The sequence below is a fragment of the Lissotriton vulgaris genome, chromosome 5 (genome assembly GCF_964263255.1).
Source record: "Lissotriton vulgaris chromosome 5, aLisVul1.2, whole genome shotgun sequence".
Lineage (NCBI taxonomy): Eukaryota > Metazoa > Chordata > Amphibia > Caudata > Salamandridae > Lissotriton > Lissotriton vulgaris.
The window spans coordinates 1,640,784,887-1,640,800,391 of NC_141693.1; positions in this window are offsets into that span (position 1 = coordinate 1,640,784,887).

The window sequence follows — 15,505 nt, forward strand, 5'->3', positions numbered from 1 at the left end:
TACTAGTTCTAGGCCTTGTTTCGAAGTTTCCCCATCTGGGAACCTAGCCGGGTTTATTCTGTATACCTCTAACTGTTCCCTATTCCAAAGGTCTGCCTTTTTTGGGTTTAGTTTATGATTGAAATCCCCCATTATTATTATTATATCTGCGGGATATTTTTCTAGAGTACTGTCTACATCCTCTTTAAAACACCTCATTTCCCTTTCATACTCCTCTCCATTATCCCACTGCATGTATACATTCATTAAAATCAACATTTTATCGTTCAGTTCCACCGTCATAAGTTCAATTCTACTTGATTGGACCCATTTACATTTTGTATTCAACAGTTTTATTTCCCTCATTACTTTTGTTGATACCAATGTCAACAGCCCCCCCGAGGGCCTCCCACGATTTTTCTTTATGGCAGGCTGATGTATCTGGACGTATCCATCAAAGGTTGGGGTGTCGTCGCATAACCAGGTCTCTTGCAGGCAGGCAATGTACACTTTATTTATGGATTCCATTATATATTCCCGTTTTTGCTCATTGCCTAGCCCATTTACATTCCAGGTTAAGAGACCTAGTTCATCCGACCCCCCTCCATCCTATTCAACATCACTCAAACCACCTTCTTCTTCCGTATCCGCCGAATTACTTTCATTGCATTCTCCCATGGGATTGCTATGTAACGACCAGTTGCCCCATGAGGAATCGTTCCCTGTGTTGTCTATTACAACGTTCAGACAGCTTCGATCACCTTCTGTTTCTCTATAGAGAATCACTTGTCTCTTCTGTAGCCCGGCATGCTGTTTTAAGAAATTGTTATCTTTAGAGGTTTTTATTTCTCTCTCTGGGATAATCCTTATTCCCTGTTGCGTTATCTCATTTGAGGCTTTCTGGATTGCCCTTTTTACCAGGTCTGAGTGAAGGGTGATTTTTGTTATTTCCCTTCCATACCTGTTTTCTACAAAGCCAACATGCTGGAGGTCTTTGGTGCCGATCCCCCTCAGACTGCCGCATTTTGCAAATGCGGTCAAAATCAGTGCCCTATTCAGGGGTCTCGTTTTTCTTGTCGGCTTCTCTTTCCTACCAGCTGGTATCAGGTCCAGAAATAGCCATTTGTTATTATCTCTCTCATATAAATTCGTGTTTATTTCATGCGCCTGTTGACTGGCGATTGTTCTCCCTACTTGCCGTCCTTTCTTTCTCATGTTGGGTTCTTCGTGTGCCTGTGGTCTTACTGACCTTTGTTCAGTAACTCGTTCATCCATTAGCCTTACTTTTTTTTTCGTCGTACGGATGGAGCGGGGGTTCTCAGTTGCCTCCTTGCATATCTGCTTTTTCCTTGGTTCTCTCAGAGTCTTTGGAGACTTTGAAGTTTTTGCCTCTACATGTGTAAGTCTATGTGTTATAAATGTCGGAGCTGAGGCATTTAATCCTGACTGCACCCCCCCCCCCCGTCGTTGTTTCCTTCCCTTTTCTCTTTCCTGCATGTTTCAGTTGCCTGGATTTTCCTATCTTGTTCCTGGCCCGAGTGTGACATACCCCCCACGCCTTTTTATCAGCATAGGTCTTTTTGATATATAAACATTGTCTACAGACTCTGCAGCATCCTTTGCTGTTTGTTCCGTGGGTTGGGGAGATCTTTCAAAAATTACCATGCTTTCTTCTTCCGGTACTATCATGTCACTTTCCTCAATTGGTGGGGCTGTATCAGTTGACTTTACCCTGCTTGGCAATTGGCTCTTTATTTCTCCTAGTTCTTCTTCTATTTTCTTTAGATGTTGTTTCTGAGCTTTCATCACTCCGTTGTTGAGAGAGTTACTTCCAGGATTCCTTGTAATGCCTTCTGAAGTAACAAGATTAAATCCATCAACGAAGATGTAGGAGTTTCAGAGAGCACCGAATCCTGTGTAGTATTTCTGACTGGGTTTACTGGGTAACTAGTCCTTATGCTCTCTTGATGTATTGGGGATTTTTGCAGTGGATGGTGCTGTTGGAATTGATCTGGCGCGCCTCTCCAGATAACGCTCTGGTTCTGGCCTTCATTTCCCCTGTGACCTTCATTCCCTGGTGACAACAGTGAGAACATCTTTGGTGATGATGATAGTCGAGGCGCCGAGATTTGGTGGTTTTGGCTCTGCAGTGTCTGGTTTAAAGATTTGCGGTTCACCCCTTCTTCTTCGGTGTCAAGATTAACTTCTTCCTGGTATTCTCCCTTATCTGACCATCTTTGATTTTCATCTGGCATGCCTGAATTTTCACCAATTTCTCCGCCAATTTCCACTATTTCTCCATCTAGATCCGATGTTATCGCTGGGTTTAATGATTTATAGTGTTTGCCTACAAACTCCTTTATGGACTTTGACGCTGCCGTGTTCTCTTTCTGTTTATTAGTTGTTTTTGCCTTCTGGGCATTCTTCGTTGCTCTTTTAACTTTTCTTTTCTTTCGTCTCCCCTTACTATTATCCATAGATGATACATGACTTTCCTGGCTCGCATCCAGAGATTTTGAGCCCTCCATTAATTTACTCCTCCCTATTTCATCCACCGTACGTAATATTGGCCCTCTTTTAGGTACCATTTGTAGGTAAAAAACTGTTGTTCAATTAAAGGTGGTAACTCTTAATTATTAATTTTTACTTTTGTTAAAAAGTTGTTCACTTACCTCTGTTCTGCCTTAATTGCCTTCCGCCTGCTTGCCTTGCCACGCTTGCACTTTCTGTCGTGTTTAATAAATCTCCGACTTCTCCGTGGTGCTTAATCTTCTTAGGGCTGGTGCTTAAATTAAACGCCCTTTTTTATTGCCAACTTGCACATTTAGGAGCCTCCGAAGTTTAACAAGATTTTGCCTTAGCAGACTCTGCTGAATCACTGATCCAGCTGAATGTCCGAGTCTGCTAAATGGGGGCTGAATGGGGGCTGAATGGGGGCTGGCGGTCGTTGGCGTTCTCAGCTTCAGGTGCGTGTGCGAGTGTCTCGTGGCGCTCGGCGAGCCCTCCGGCTCGCGCCGCTTCCGCTCCCCTCGTCTCACCCTGCCTCGCCCCGAGGGCTCCGCTATGTTCCGAGGCTGGGGTGGAAATCTGTAGCGGTGTGCCCGCTTGCCGCTAGTATCCGGCGGTCGTTGGCTTACTCCGTGTCCTCCCCGCTCCTGCTCCTTACTCCCGCTCGGTGATTGCTGCCCTTGGTCTGGCGGGGCGTGGCTTGGCTTAGGCACAACTAGGCTCGGCAAGGCGAACAGAGGCCTCCTTTGCTAAGTGGATCTCGTCTCGCTGATGAGACTCCTTTAGTTTAATTGTATCTAGTTTTCATTCTATGCATAGTATTTAGCTGTGTCTGTATTAGAGTATTTGTTTTCATAGTAAAAGCAGTGGCTAGACATTGATTTATAGGGTATCATTATTGTACATCATAGCTCTTCCCAGAGTCAGTATTGGACTGATCAGCCTCACTACCCTAAGATTTGGGGGTTGAAAGAGGTGGGTGGTTTCCAGCATGGAAACCACGCACCTGTAGTAAGTAAATTCTTGGAAACCAGACTTAAATGGGTCATACGAATCTCATGGATTCCAGTAACCCTTGATTACAGGGGACTCACTGGAGTCATCTTTCTCTGCTGATCCTCTGGCATAGAGTCATGCAACTCGGAATAGAGCCTTGCTTACTGCAGATAGATGTGCTTACATAAATTGCATTCTGCATTACTGTCTCTTACTCATGAGGTGCGCAACTTAGCAGGTTGGATGTTGCAGTTCCTAAGGCTGTGGTTATACTGTGTCCTGGCCATCTAAAGGCTCTCTTATACTTGCTTGGCATATCTCTTTGGAGAAGCATCAGGATGGAGTACCAATGCTTGCAGTTTTCCACATTTCTCATTAAGCTACCACCACCAAATGTTTCATAGTGGGTTGTCAATATGGAGAACACATAAGGAACATCTGAACCTCAATATGGTGGAACATGCCCAATACAAAAGGAGCAGGATTGATGGCTCTGGTGGTGAACCATCACACACAATCTATCACAAGGATTCAAACCCAGCAGCAGAAGAAGGAATAGAAGAGACATGCCTGCTAGACTCCCTGGATCTGGGACGCAATCCTAAAATAGATCAAACAACCTCCTTCAAACAGGCATTTTGTTTAGAAGGAACTACATCACTCCCCAATACAAATGGACAAGTTCAAAGACAGCCCAGACGTTATGCTCTGTGAATGCCAATGCAAACATAAGCAAGTTTCTTTATTATTTCAGTAAAAAAATAAATGTTTATATAATAAACAGTGTATGAGTAAACAAACGCATCAATAATCATTCCTGAGTTGAAGAGTTCAGTCCGATTGTCATATCACGAGTAGGAAGATGTTCTTCTCTGCCGACTCCTGATCCATGTCGCAAGATGCGTTGCGCGTTGCAATTGGTTTCTCACCTCTATTCGGATGATGCTCCGGGCACATACGCTCTTACCCTAGATAAATAGGGTCACATGATTATTCCTTGCTTAATCTCAAACCACAACTGCTCGCACTGGGACAGATTGAAAATCGTCTTTCATGCCGCCTGTATGTCAAATCATGCTTCTGGATGTTGTGCCCTTTTGGAATTTACAAAGCAACATAAACAACAAATCTGTACAAAATCCACATCATCTGTCTGTTATCCTTATTTTCTATATTGTAATACACAAAAATCCCATGGCAAATACCGTTTGCAAGCGCAATGACCCACATATTGCCCAGCTTGAACAAAAACTGAAAGGTTGAAATTAAAATAGAATTTATATCAGGGATATTTGTCCCTTATATATGCACAATGTTATGGTTTACTGAACTTGTGTTTTATTCTTGCAGCTTAAATTCGAAATCTAATTCCTATAATAATCATCAGAAGACAGATAAACAAAATGACTAGAAATGATGGCTGAAATTTTGAAGGAATGGTGCTTATATTTTGATAAAGAATTTCCTCGTTGGTTTAGGGTTAAGATTATTAGAAACAACATTGGTTAATTATACAGAGATGCTTGTAGTGATTTTGGACAGCCTATGCCCTAGGCATTTCCAAGTCCTGCTGTCGGCCCACCCTGATTCTATTTACAACGTTTGCTGAAGATGGCTCAAGGGCGATTAAACAGCAGAGAGGGCCTTCGGTTGCAGCTTCCCTTGAGAATTCACGGCCTCCATTTGAACTATTTATCAAAAAGCCAATGGTATAACGCTTTTTTATAGCTACAGCTTTCTGTGTGTTAATCATGATGATGCGCCTAACTATAATGTAGTGGGATGTGTTTGTGATACTTAGAGACTAGTGCTGTACGAAGAACGGGGCAGTGCTCTGAGGTGGTTGCACGGTGCTATGCGCGGTAAGGACAATGATGGGAAGGTAAGGCAGTGTTTAGGAGAGGAAGACCTGCCGCCCTATAAGCCACTTCACAGGAACGAACAGTGTCCATCTGCCTATAAGGATCTGTGTGAGACAGCCTGACAGGCTGCGTCTGACCCGGTGACACATGGTCACCTCCAGCCAGCTGGCGTGGAAGAAAGATGTACCAAACAAATCAGCTAAACTTTGGGGAAGCTCAAGCTTTCCAGCCAACACTCAGATCTGCTTTATCTCACGATCATTCCTCACTCCATAGGAAGCATGTATCGACCCCCCCCCCCCCATATCCTCCGGGTTTCCCTTCAAGATCTTTTTTTTTTACTTGGACTATTGAGGTTGACTTTCTTGACTTAAAAACAATTTGAATTATCATTCTAGCTGAAACAATTCTGGAGGTATTGGCATTTGATCCCCGAGCCAGTACCCTGGAGAATGCCCCGCCACATGAAAACCATGACGGATATCAGGGCTGACGGATATACTCTAAGGTACAGGTCCCTCAGCTGACTATTACCTTAAGGTACATTCAGGATGAACTGCACCATGACCACCCACCACCTGCAGCTAGTAGTCAGTCCATAGTCTATTGGATAGGCACTCAAGGGACTGTTTCCTGAATGGAACACTTGTGAGCAGATACTAGGGCACAGATTTACAATCCCCTTGCAATACTTTTGTGCCGCCATTGCGTCACTTTTTGTGACGCAGCAGCAGCGCAAACAATGCGCTACATTGCCGCCCATTTACCAAGTGAAGCATCTAGGGAGATGTGTTGCGTTGTAAAGCCCTGCGTCACATTATACCCGCATCAGGTATAATGAATGCAGGGTAGGCGTTCCAATGCGGGAAAGCCTTGCAGAAGTGAAGAAGTGAAATCTACAAGATTTCACTGCGCCACCTCTAGGACGCCACTACGTCAAAACCCTATGCCTACTTGGAGCCGGAGTAAGGAGTGATGCAGTGTATGAGGTATAGGCCTCCCCATGCATTGCTGGAGTCGTGTCCTCCTTGCGACATGACTCCAGCAATGCGTGACTTTTGCACCAACAGATGCGTCAGAATTTCTGAGGCATCTGTCAATCCTTGCGCCATGATGCAATGTATTGTAAATACGGCGTATCCATGGTGGCGCAAGGGTTTCGCAGGTTGGCGCAGGGAAACTGACGCAGCTATACAGATGTGTCAGTTTCTTGTAAATATGCCGCTAGGTTGCCACCAGTGCAACACAGGATTCCTCTAAAGAAATGCTTTTCATACAGTAAGGAGGGTTCTTTCCTCTGGAAGGGAATTTTAGTGGGCATCTTGGATATATGTAACAGGCATATCAGGTGCTTTCATAAGCGAGTACACCTGCTGAGATTAAAGCTGATGTAGTCTCCATTTCCAAGAGTAAGTGCCACGTATGCAAGAATCTGTGTGAATCAAATCCACGTTGAGGTAAATAATGAATTGAACACTGTCTCTTTACTAATATGAGGTAAACACAGACCTATTCTACATATAAATTTAGGGCAATCTGATATCACTCTTATTTGGTATTCGATTGCGATGTGAGCACTCTCAACAATACAATATATATATATACATACATACGCCTTTACTGGAATACAAGTAACCTCAAGATATTTGCTCATACGCCTGACTGTTTTTCCTGGGATATAAGCCCTACTAAGACCCATACTAAATGGGACTACTTACAGATTTTGCCTAGATTCTGGCTGAACTGTTTTTGAATTTACGTTTGCCCTGAGGAAGCCGTTGGGCGATATACCCAAGACGAAACACGTGTTCGCTACATCTTGGCCATAACAACTACGCCAATCTGCCTTCATGAGCCATGTGTAAAACGTCTACAGTTGTGAACAGAATGAGAAAATAAAGAGGCATATTAACATATAAGATTTGGACTGATACTTTCTTGGATTAACTTCCTGACAATATAAATTTGCTTTTTCCTCGGGAAAGGGGTCTTGTTTTATATGATATCAGTTATACGGCATGTGTCAGTCATGACACTGGCACATGCTTCTGACAATAGCGCCTGTTTTCCACATCTTCTATGGATAATGTTTCAAAGCCTCTTTATGAGAGAGTTAGCCGAGTCCTTCCACATGGTGTTTTGGGGACGGTTAGCACCTTCAGTTCACAGGTGCTATTTCTTGAATGATGTTTAGCCAAAGGCACAAACAATGCTTATGTTTCCTTGAGAACTATGGGCAGGGTCTCTTGCCTCCCAGCTATTTGCATTCCACAAAAGCCCAAGGCAGCCATTTTGAATCTCAAGTACATTTGTTTCATTTTAACATATTGATCTGAATTAAGTGTCAGAAGAAACATCAGTATTACCTTTTCAGAAGCAAGATCTTCAAGTTTCTTAAAGTATTCAGCAATGGCTTTCTTTACTTCCCACTGCAGGCCTGAGTTCACCTTATTCTTACAAAACTGCAAAAAGCCATACCATCAATTTCAAATGTTACCACTGAAAACTATGCACATCACACTGATAAAGAGCACTTGTAGTAACAATAGACCATACTCTGAGCTGAGGATTCAAGAATACAAAGTATACTGAGATGTTTTCAGCGCCATCCTCTCAAGGTAGGATACGGTGAAGAGTGATTATATGCTACCAGGACCTACACTGAGAGACTGGGCCAGGCCTTCGGAAGGCTGTTTGGTCAGTGGTGTGTAGGTGAAGCAGGCTGGTGTAGCAAGTGGAAAGGAACTCAACCGTGTGTTGCGGTCAATCTTGTGGTCACATAATTGTACTCCACACCCTACTACTGGGAAATCACGTACAGAATGTTGCGTGGAAGATGGGCGTGTGAAATGTTGAACCAGGACCGTTTGGTCTAACAAAGGAGGTATTCAGAGGAGGTAGGTAGAGGACAGAGTAGTGGCCACCCATGGATCCTAGGAAGCGTAATGAGAGCGAAGGAGGGTGGTAGTGCTGGTGGTGATGAAGCATTAGACAGTGTGAGAGTGGGATAGGATTAAAACACCTGAACATTACAGGTTTTACGAGCATGATAAGCTAGTGAAACGGAACTCCTTGCAGTAACCATGAAGAAGTCAGGTTGCCAAGGAGGCATGATAGTTTTATAATCCAGTTCTTAACATTATGTTGTGCAAGCTTTTACTTGTAAAGCGGTTTTCATTGTTCTTGGTGTAAGATTTGGTCGCTGGTTTTCTGTTTTTCATGTCTGAATTTTTTGTTTGTTCATAGTTTGTTAGCTGGTTATTATTTGGATCTTGTGTGAAAGAAGGCAGGCAGATGAGTTGAGTCCTGTTCCTAGTCCGCCATTATGGAATCCGAAGATGGCCTGTCTTTTTGTTTAAGGTTTTTGGCAGTTGCCTTCGGTCCCAATGTGGCTTCGAGGTGCCGCCAATCTTATTCTGTGTCTCGTCAATTTAATTGGGGGACATTCACCAGTCCCTGTCCTTCCGGTAGGGTGGGTGAATGTTGGCAAAAATATGCGGAAGGGAAATGCATTTTGTCTGCTTTTTTCACCGCCGGTTAAAATTACAGGGGCAGATTCACAAACCCCTTGCGCCACTTTTGTGACATTTTTAACATGGGAAAAATGACGCAAAAGTGCCGCAAGGGGCTTTTATATCTGCCCCCACCCACTTTTGCGTCACTTTTCCCATGTTAAAAATGATTAAATAGTGGTGCAAGGGGCTTGTAAATCTGCCTAATATTTTGCCACTATGAACGTGTGTTGGCCAGTTCCTTCTGCCCTCATTCCACGCGAGTAACTGAGCATCTAGGAAGCTAAGTGGCACCATCCCAAGACCTGGATGGACACACAGGCAGAGAGAGGCCTGGATCTGCCAGCAAATGATAACAGAAGGCACGTTTAGACTCCAGCAAACCCAATGCACTGTGCACAGAAAGTGGTGTGCCTTTCACCACTGTTTGCCACCATGTAGCAGAGGGTGCACTTGGGGTGCCACAGGTAGGTGTGCAGACTTGTGACCCAGGACCCTAAACCAAACGTCCGTCCAGGATAGATAGATCTGCACCTTCCTGGGAGGCCACAACAAACTTTGTTCCTGACACCCACACAGAGCCCCCCGCAGCCTCATTTCCTCTTAGGGTCAGTCCCAAACATGAGATCCCAATGACTGATAGGCTTGTCATGCCACCAGATACTAAAGAAGGGACCCCAAGGTAGATCTCATGCCAAGGAGTGTGCTTAACATAAGGTTGTATGATGCTACAATGCACATATGCTTTTACAACGTATGCCTTTTCAACGCATTGTTTATATATATATTTGCATATATAAACAATGTATTTGAGGGGGGAGAGCCCCCACACCTCTGAACTTACCTTAAATGCGTGGTAAAGGCATGCATTGTAAAGGCATAAACGTTGTAAAAACATGTGGTAAAAAATGCGAAGTAAAGGCACAACATGGTTAAAACCTTGTTGTAATGGATGTTTCCCAATATAAGAACAAGGGGACACCAGAGAAATCACCCAGCTCCTGAGCGTTCAACCTGCTACAGGGAGATCATCCAGACACCCCCTACCAGTGTTTGTTTGCTGGAGATCCTATAGACTGCTTGTCTACCCATGATTGCCATTGATCTTCAATGAATGGGGCAATTCAAGACCAACAACAGGACCATGGAGAGTCAGGGAACCCTCATGTGATGAGGCCAAGAACTAGGCCACAGCCACCACCTCCAAAATGCATATGCTGGCTGTGTCCCCCTCTGAGTAACGTAGGTTGGTCTGTGGGTGACAGCAGGATATAGCAGCTCCTAGAAGTGCCGTTCAAGACTCAGACTCTAGGAGTAAACCGAGGAGACACAGCAGAGAAGAACATCACTGCTAGCTCCAGATGAACTTTTATAGCGAAACACAACCCTTCATGAAGCTCGAACTCATTGCCATACAGTAAATTTAGGGAAAAGCTGGATCGTCAGCTTCTTCTGAATTATTACAATATTGACCTCTTTCTTCAGTTCCATGGATGGAATACTACAGGGATTATCTTCATTTAATGATAGTAATCTTCCACCAGATGTGTCAGCCCAGGAGCTGACAATCCAACAACACAAACCTACGGCATAACCCATGCCTTGTAACCCATGTGCCAGCCATCTACTCCCAGTGCTGAGGGCGCTTTAGCTATTAGTTCTGCTTCAATGTGAACACTGCAAGGTAAGAGAAAGACAACTGGCACAGGGACAGTCTGCCCATGTTTAGATAACATGGAACTTATGCATACTGCTCAGAGAGGAAGGGATGGAGTTGCTCCCACTAATGTACTCCATCCAGCACCCTAAGCTGACTGTGTCAATTGCCCCCCCTTTTTTCTTTTGCTACTATTGCCTAGTCTCCTTTGCCTTTTCTATCCCGATTACCCTGTTTCCTACTTGCTTATATTATTTACCTTGTCCTTTTGTTGTTTACCATCTAGTACCTCTATTTATTGCACCTTGAGATCCCTGGCCTATGCTTCATATATTGATTTGGAATTTTATTCTCTCTTTTTGCTTAGGTCTATGTTTTTTACTTTGTTCACAAGCAATCGTGTAAAGCAGTATTGCTGATTGCCTACGGTAGGCCCTACAAAATTGTTTGACAAATCTAACGCACGTCTGATAACTTTTGCCTTCTACCTCTCAACTACTGTCTCTCCCACTACTTCCTAACTCCGTCTGACTACCGCTTCCTTCGTACCTATTTACATGACTCACATTCTCATGTCTCTGGCCCCTTTCTCTCATATCATCTTGTGACCACATTCCCTCTCTTTGTTCTTCTCCTCTGCCGAATCCTCCCCTTACCCTTTCCCAACACCGCGGCCTTCCACTCCTCCCTTTCCACGTCTCTCCCTCCACAGCTTCAACACACTGCCCTCCCTTGACTTCTCACGTGACTATCTGATTTACCTCTCTCTCTTTGCCCAATATGCCTCCTCTCAATTCCCCTTCCCCACCCAGGACATTTCTCTATCTAAACATGGTCCCAACAATACAGCCCCCAGGCAGGAGATACGTGCCTCTGTCTGTTCAAATCTTATGCACCTTATGCAACCTTCCCCCCTCTCAGCTCCTACTCTTTCCAGCTTCTGTCCTCTGTCCTCAGCCCTCACATGCCCTTGCCCTTTGTTCCCCACCCTGTTTTTCTGTGAACCTTAGACAGACTTCCTTTCATCTCTATGGTTGTCTCTTCCCTTATCCTCACTCCCTCTCCTCCTCTACCCCCACTACTTTCTCTCGCCTTTCACTCCTTCCCTAATTGTATTGCTGATTATTTTATTTAAGGTTTACTTGTTGATCTTCTTCTAGTATATTGTTGAACCACATTGTTGCACTTCCTGTTGTCTCTCCTATTGTCTCCTACCGCATCCTCCCTCTATTTATGTATCTCCCTCCCTCCCTCCTCTCTCAATGTTTTGAGACTGAACTATTTTGTCTGATGCCCGATGGAGCTACTTGGTTTAGCTATGGGCCTTGGATTCCCTCCTTGGTCGTCACCTACCCAGTCGGTCTCTAGGCAGACTTCTTTTCGTCTCTCCTTATTGTATCTTCCCTAGCTCCTATCCTCTCTCCCCTGAATCGCTCCCCTTGCCTGGTACTCTGCCTCCCCCATGTCCTTTGTGCCCTTTGACTAAGCACTCCTTCTCCCCTTGTTGGGGAAAGATCCAATATTTATACTCTGGAGTCTCAGTGAACCCGCTGAGTGAGTCCACTGCGCCAAGGGAGCCACTCACACTTGAGGTATGGTATGGCACCCCTTGCCAAAGCACTCCCTCTCCCCTTTTTGGGGAAGGATCCAGTATGTAGGACTTGGAGTCTCAGAGACCTCTCTGAGAGAGTCCACTCTGCACTTCAGAACTCCCGAGGCTTCGCCGGGAGCAACGTCTACTTTTAACAGCCCCCACTGACCTTGGTCATCGCTCGCTGTGCCCCTCAGCTGCGCTCTGGACTTCCGCGCACGGCACTATCTTTTAGCAGCTTCCATCTTCTCCCTCCTGCACGCCACCCAGAGCGCCTCCCGCTGATCGTCTCCTCCTGAAACGGGCGAGTTCTCCATCTTGGGCGGCTCTGGGTCAGCGTTGCAGCGTTTGGGCCCCTACCCCCCAGACCAGTACTTCAGGCGCACTGTGGACCTCGCGCCCATCACTCTGCACTTCATAACTCCCGAGGCTTCGCCGGGAGCAACGTCTACTTTTAACAGCCCCCACTGACCTTGGTCATCGCTCGCTGTGCCCCTCAGCTGCGCTCTGGACTTCCGCGCACGGCACTATCTTTTAGCAGCTTCCATCTTCTCCCTCCTGCACGCCACCCAGAGCGCCTCCCGCTGATCGTCTCCTCCTGAGACGGGCGAGTCCTCCATCTTGGGCGGCTCTGGGTCAGCGTTGCAGCGTTTGGGCCCCTCCCCCCCAGAACAGTACTTCAGGCGCACTGTGGACCTCGCACCCATCACTCTGCACTTCAGAACTCCCGAGGCTTTCCCGGGAGCAACGTCTACTTTTAACAGCCCCCACTGACCTTGGTCATCGCTCGCTGTGCCCCTCAGCTGCGCTCTGGACTTCCGCGCACGGCACTATCTTTTAGCAGCTTCCATCTTCTCCCTCCTGCACGCCACCCAGAGCGCCTCCCGCTGATCGTCTCCTCCTGAGACGGGCGAGTCCTCCATCTTGGGCGGCTCTGGGTCAGCGTTGCAGCGTTTGGGCCCTCTCCCCCAGACCAGTACTTCAGGCGCACTGTGGACCTCGCGCCCATCACTCTGCACTTCAGAACTCCCGAGGCTTCGCCGGGAGCAACATCTACTTTTAACAGCCCCCACTGACCTTGGTCATCGCTCGCTGTGCCCCTCAGCTGCGCTCTGGACTTCCGCGCACGGCACTATCTTTTAGCAGCTTCCATCTTCTCCCTCCTGCACGCCTCCCAGAGCGCCTCCCGCTGATCGTCTCCTCCTGAGACGGGCGAGTCCTCCATCTTGGGCGGCTCTGGGTCAGCGTTGCAGCGTTTGGGCCCCTCCCCCCCAGACCAGTACTTCAGGCGCACTGTGGACCTCGCGCCCATCACTCTGCACTTCAGAACTCCCGAGGCTTCGCCGGGAGCAACGTCTACTTTTAACAGCCCCCACTGACCTTGGTCATCGCTCGCTGTGCCCCTCAGCTGCGCTCTGGACTTCCGCGCACGGCACTATCTTTTAGCAGCTTCCATCTTCTCCCTCCTGCACGCCACCCAGAGCGCCTCCCGCTGATCGTCTCCTCCTGAGACTGGCGAGTCCTCCATCTTGGGCGGCTCTGGGTCAGCGTTGCAGCGTTTGGGCAACTCCCCCCTAGCCACTCCCCCTCATGTGTCCCTACATAATGGTTGGCCAGTCCCGGCAGCGCAGCCGGCGCGACGAAGGCGCACCGAAGTTGCGCCTAAGTTAAGCCCGTCTGCGCCCGTCCGCGACGGGCCGGGACCAGGGGCCATAGACCCTGCCTTTCCTTTAGTGTATTCCTCTGCCCAACTTCGGTCTTTTTCAGTTCCTGTCCCCCTCTCCTCCTCTATAGTTCAACACCTATCTTCACACGGAATCTATGTCCCCCACTCTTCCTGCTCATGTCCCGTCCCTCCTACTTCTCTTTCGTCCTTTGCCACTGGCCCCACTTCTGGTTCCCCAGCCGTCTCTGCTATTCTTTTTAATACTCGCTCCGCCGTTAAAAACCAAATTGCTCTTTTCAATCTCTTGGATACTGATTCCCCGGATTTTCTTTTCTCACCAAAACTTGGTTTTCTTCTGATTCACTCCCGGACCTTCTGGCCATTCTCCCTAGTACCCACTATGTCCTTCGTGCCGACCGCCCTGACGGAAAAACTGGAGGGGGTGTGGCGATGATAATTCGCTCTTCTATGAAATTCCAGCTTCTTCCGTACCCCCGTATACCCAGCGTCGACTTTCTGGTGGCCCGCTCTCTTAATCTCCCGGCACCTCTTACGGTGGTCCTCATGTACCGCCCCCCTCACAGTATGCCATCAATTGTGTCTACCGTGCAGGACCTCTTGGCCACCTTGGCGGTAAATAATTCCTCGCTGCTCCTGCTCGGTGACTTCAACTTTTGGCCGGGTGATCCGAGGGAGGACTCCTCATCTAGAGACTTCTCTGCCACACTTCAGTGCCTTAACTTCTCACCCCACGTCTCGGCCCCTACCCACATTCACGGTCATATCTTGGACCAAATCTGGTCCTTACGCTGTAATCTTCCGGCCACCTCCATTCTTCCTTGCGTCTGGTCGGATCACTCCATGATCTCCTTTTCTATTCACTTGGCTCAAGCTGAGAAAGCCCCTTTGCCTAAAAACATCTTGGCTCGAAGCTGGAACAAGACTGATCTTAATGATCTCTCTTCTTTACTATCTTCATCCACTCCCACCCTGACTGACCTATCTTTGGAAAGTCAGGCGGATGCCATTAATACTTGGCTTTCTTCTGCTTGCGACCAGGTCGCCCCACTTAAAAAGATCAAATCAGTTCGCCCCCATGACGCTCACAAGTGGTTTTCCAGCGACCTTAAATCTCTGAAATTAGAGCTCAGGCGCTCGGAGCGTCATTGGCGCCACAACTACTGCCCCACACTCCGCCTCAAATATAAAGCTCTTCTTAACAACTATAAAAAAGCCATCTTAGCGGCCAAATCTAAATATTTTACTGAGCGAGTGGCCCTTTCGGCCAACAAATCTCGTGAGATTTTCTCACTAGTTCACAGTCTTGCCACTTCCGACCGCACCTGTCTTTCCCCTGCCCCTTCTCAATCTCTTTGTCACTCTTTGAACGACTACTTCATCAATACAATTATTACCATCAAGGCCAATATTCCTATTGTGTCTCAACCCGCACTGCCCGTTCAGTCTCATCTGCTTCCTTCTGTCCTGGATCATTTTGAACCTATTTCATCTGAGCTTTTCCTCGACCTGCTTGTCAAGGTCAAATCCGGCTCTCCCGCAGACTGTGCCCCTGCACGGATACTCAGAACCCTCTATACCAGTTGTCCCACCCCTCCCCTCACCTTTCTCAATTCTTCTTTGGCTTTGGGCTGTGTTTCCTCTTCCTTCAAGTCTGCTATTGTTTTTCCTATCTTGAAGAAAGCTGGCCTGGACCCCTCTCTTCCATCTAATTTT